Raw genomic sequence first — 5,631 nt, 5'->3', positions numbered from 1 at the left:
ATAATACATATAATTAATAATAGATTCATTACTTGTATTCAGTAAATATATTAAAAAAATAATTTATGACGATATAGACAAATTGAGACAAGGATTATATATATAGGATTAATTTATCATACGATATTATATTAATTAAAAATTTTAATACTATAATATGCACTTTTTTTTCATCATATATTCTGTTCAAAATACTCTATTTAAATTTGTTATTAAAAAATTAACCATAGTTAATAAAAGATGTATAGATATGCATATTTGTAAGATCATTGTTATAAAGACTCTTTATACTTCGAATACATAAATCTATAACTCTTCACACTCTGAATATGTTAATCTATAGCAATTCCAAATTAAACATTTTTTGGGGAGGGGGGAGGGTTTATAATAATAAACGAAGACAAAACAATTAATGCATAAATGTATAATAAAATGGGATAGAACTATTTGTAAACCGATGATTTGCCATGAGGTTTACAGTTGGTTTTACTAAGATGGTGTGATTGTTGTTAGTATGTGAATTGGTTTTATATTTGGAAAAGGATGAGGAACCAATGCTCTTATTATACAATGCATACAATGGGGGTTTAATTGAAATTAAAATTAAATTATGGGTATTGGGGGTTTAATTGAAATTAATGCTGAATTATAGTTACAATCATTAATTATGAAGATTTGCTAATTTGAATGGTTCAAAAAATTAGGATTCAGTTATACCAAAACACAAACCATGATCATTTCTCTATGAACGGCGCCGACACAACCAAGAACCCAACCCCTCTCGCCGACGTTACTATCTCATCTTCTTACTGGCTCGTGTGTTATCACCAGAAGTCACTCTCGGAGATGTCGAGGTCCGCACCGGTGAACGCCCAGAAGCGCATTCCCAGCGTGTGGCTCCTTCCGACGGCACCGCATCAAGTTCACTTGCCCAACCGACCTGTGGTCTATTCGGTTTATTCATCGTGCAAGATAAAGGAGTTAATAGTGTCTCTCCTTTGATACGTCCATCACCGTGTGGTAGTTCGTAAATGGCGTGTAAGATCGTGCAGTCTCTGTGTCATGTTCTATCATCCATTCCTGACCACAATCCATCAAAACTACCGGAAGAAGCTCCAGAACATTGTGTCACCGACGGTCAGCAGCCTAATAAGGTGAGAATGGTTCATTGAATTGTTCACCATGGATGCTTATTATTATAAGTTTTAGATATTTATCTTTGCATGCAGGTATAATATCTTCAGAGATTAGAGTAAAGTAGTTAACAAAATAGTGCAGAATCATATTAGTCTTAAATTGACCTGGAATGAATAAAATATGTAGGTGCATGTACTAGCATAAAGAAGCACTAGTTCTTCTGCATGAAACTAGAAAATTCCTATTAATAAAGAGTGAGTTAGGTATCTATGCAAAATAGTTTATTTTATGTAAAAAATATCATATTTTATAATGTAAAAACAAGGCCACAAATGGCCAAAGAAGCATATACGAATGGTTAAATAGCAGGTTCTCTTCCAACATATAATCATGATAATCAGATGAATTATGGGTTAATATATTGCTTTAATTAAAACAAATAACAGAAAATGAGTTCATTTAGAAAAATTTTGGACACAAAGATTAACACACCATGAATGCTTATTTATATAAGATTTAGATGTTCATCTTTGCATGGAGGATATGAGTGCGTTAATGAGTCATGGAATATTAATATACAAATTTAAACCAGCATGTATAAGCAATTTAATTGATACACTGGACAAGTGGCTAGTTTAGAAGTAATCACCCATGATGTGCTTGATGCCTAGAGAATAAAACGATGAGGAGATTATTATATTGTTAAATATAATAAGATAAAAATAACTGCATTATTATTGTTAAGACTTTTTCCGAAAATGTAAGCTAAATAGAATAATAAGAGTCATGCATGTTTAGATACATATTATATATATGAGTATACATGATAGATGGCATATGCATTAAAAATGCCACTTTAGTGACATTGGATTCTCAAACTCAGTAATGAAATAAGTGCATGTTGGTTGTATGTGCTGCTTTTTTATATCGGTGGTACACAGTATGATGTAGCACAGAGGATATTAGTAGTTAAAATGCTTATATAATAGGTTAAATATAATAGTTTCCATCAATAGGTGATACCGATGCATTTTTTTCCAAATTAATATGGGTAGGATGATGCGGTCCAGTTATATTTTTGTATCCTTATATATGAAGTTTGGAAAGGATTTTTGTGCATCTCATTTACTAGTGGATTATCTAAATAGTTTTCATGAATATGATTTTTGGTGTTTATTTCCGTGATTATAGGCCATGCCAAGATTGGATGTTACTGAGGTTGGAAGTGAAGAGATGGATATTTGTTACGAGGTTTGGATTCTAGTTTCATCCTGTATTATAATGCTTGGGACAATAACCATCGTGATTTTACATTTTGTTCATTTATTTTGCGAATATAGGACATGCCGCTTTTGGAACTTTCCCAGGTTGGAAGTGAAGAGATGGATCATGGTCACCAGGTTTGGTCTCAAGTTTTATTTTTGGTAGCCTTGAACCGCATGGTTGATTTGAACTTTAACGGTTTTGTTTTATTTTTTTTAAATAAATTTGATACTTAGGTACTGGATCACGATGGCCTTCGGGAAGATGAAATACCATGTGTTGGAATGCGGTTTGAGCAATTGCAAATGGCTCATGAATTCTATGTGACATACACAAAGAAAGTCGGGTTTTCTACTAAGATACGGACGACAACCTGTGATATGATCACAAATCAACCCATTAACCAAGCTATTCACTGTAAGAGGGATGGGTTCCATGTGTCTCGTGTCAAAGCGTCAACACGGAAGAACAGGATCTCAGCCGCTGGGTGCAAGGCAAGGATATACGTGAAGTTTGACAAGGAGACGCAAGACTAGTTTTTCTTCAAGGTGGAGTTGAGTCACTCGCACCCATGTTCAGCGAGAAAGGCGGTGCACTACCATGAGTATAGCAAGCTGACCATGCATGCGAAGTGCGTGATTGAAGACAATGATGAGGCTGGGATTCGACCAAACAAGACTTTCCTAGCTTTGGCAAATGAGTCTGGGGGCCCATCTAACCTGGGATACTCAGAAAAGAATTTACGAAACTATATTACAGCTAAGCTCCGAACCAGCAATGTCAACGTGGATGTCAGAGAGATGATGAACTATTTCATAATAATAAAGGACATCAATCCAAACTTCTTCTACGCGGTGAATTTGGACAATGAGTGTAAATTTCAGAGTGCAGTATGGGTGGATGCAAGGTGTAGGGCGTCGTACGAATATTATAGAGATGTTGTGTCACTTGATAGCACATACAGCACAAACAAGTATGGAGTTATTTTTATGGGGTTAGCTTTATTCTTTTTTTTCCTAGCTTGGTCGTGACTGATATTTGTTTTTTGTCGCTATTTTTGCATGTAGGCATTGATTACCATTTGCGTCGTTCGTCGGTCTCAACCACCATGGTAAGTCGACCATCCTTGGTTGTGCTCTTCTTGGAAATGAGAAAATCCCAAGTTATGAGTGAATTTTCCGCCAATGGGTCAAGTGCATGGGAATTACTCCACAGCGGATCATTACCGATCAATGCAAATCCATTTTTCGTGCAATAAAAAATGTGTTACCCGATACACGCCACCGGTGGTGCATCTGGCACATTACGAAAAAGTTACCGCACAAGCTTAGAGGTTATCGCCGGTACAGAGAGTTGTATGATGAGTTCAATGATATTGTGTGGAACTCTCGACCGAGAAGTCATTTGAGGATAACTGGTATGAATTCATAGACGAGCACAACTTACATAACAACACATGGCTGTCAGGTCTGTTAGTGTACAATTATTTTTTTCTCATTAGTTGAAATATTTTTGGTAGGTGTTTTTATATGATTTATTAAGAAGTTTATTTTTCTTTATGTAGACCTCTTTGATGATCGATGCATGTGGGTCCCAATATTCTTCAAGGGTGAATTTTGGGCTGCCATGAAAAGCACGCAAAGGAGTGAGAGCATGCACTCATTCTACGAAAATTTTTTACACAGTCGGACTAGCTTGGTCCAATTTGTTCACAAATATGACAATGTGCTTGGAATTAAGGAGCAAAGGAAACTGGAGGATGATGCAGCAGACTTGAGGGGGGTTATCCCTTGTGCAACGACCTCACCTATGGAGAGACAATTTTAGCAGGAGTACACTACCTGCATGTTTAGGGATGTTCAAATTGAGTTTGTTAAGAAGGCTAATTGTAGGGTCTCTGTTGTTGCTGAAGAGGGGCCAGTGGTATGCATGAAGGTTGAAGAGGAAAAACTAGTGAATGATAGTATTCTTTGTGTTCCGTACGACGTCCACTTTTATCGATCCACACAGGAGGTTCATTGTGAGTGTAATCTATTTGAGAGTTCAGGAGTGTTATGCTGTCATTGTCTTGAAGTCTTCCATTCTTACAAGGTTTATAAAGTACCTAATCGATATGTTCTCCCTTGTTGGAGCAAGAACACAAAGCGCAAGCATACATATGTCAAGAGTAGTCACGACGTCAGTCGGTCGGATGAGATTCATGTTGCATTCAGGAGACTATGTGCACACTTTCTACAACATTGCTTAGGATTTTGTAAACGACGATGAAGAAACAGCCTTGCTCCATGCTGCTCTAGAAGAAACAAGAGTTAAGTTGACTGCTCACCGTGTCAACAAGAGGTCCGAGACTGTGGCGGACTCCCACAACAATAATGGCTCAACAAGTTCGAACGTTGCCGTTGTGATGGACATCCAAGCCCCATCGAAGGTCAACACAAAGGGCCGGCCAAAGAGTAAGAGGCTCGGCGCTACCCTGGAGAAGTCATTTAAAAAATCTGCTCGGAGAAAAAACAAGCATGACCCCTCGGTAAATGTGTGTATCAACCTCGACCCAGCATCTTTATTTGGTATAGTACTATGGAAAAGTTAACTGTTGACTTTTTGTTTTGTTAACCAGGTGGTTTGTCCGGAGTCAACTCAAGATGTAAGATTCGGTGGTGTTGTAGGCCAGGCTGATCCCGAACAAGTTGGTGGCTTCATGTCTTTATTAAGCTCCTTTAGCAAAAGTTAAGATTTGTTATACAATGCATTCATTTTTTTTTTCAAGATTAGTGGATGAGGCTGGTTTCATGGGGTAAACATATAGGGTTTAAGTTTCTATACAGTTGATCAGAGAATAAGATTGGATTGATTACATGAAACATGTTAATGTCACCCGAGTGAACCCTTTTGCGTTATTTTATTCCAATGAATTGAACGCATAATTAGTATATCCCATGGTTTTCCTTTTACTTCGGAGTATCGGTCTTCACCCTAAGCATGGATGGGTATCCGTGAGTATTTCTGTGTGCAGCGTTTGTTTGTTTTGATTAATTGTGACCAAGTTACACTGGATGTTCATTACAGTAAAGTATAGGATGTTTAGTTTAACTATATCTGTGGATGGTCATTGACCGCCTACTCCAATATGCGCACACATGCTTACTTTACTAAACAACTTTGATAACCATAGGAATCTAAGTTCCAAGAGAAATAAAACCATAGAGTCTTTTACGGTAACATAACCACTAA

This window comes from Arachis ipaensis, chromosome B06, assembly GCF_000816755.2.
Source record: "Arachis ipaensis cultivar K30076 chromosome B06, Araip1.1, whole genome shotgun sequence".
Lineage (NCBI taxonomy): Eukaryota > Viridiplantae > Streptophyta > Magnoliopsida > Fabales > Fabaceae > Arachis > Arachis ipaensis.
Note: the sequence above shows the minus strand (reverse complement) of the source record.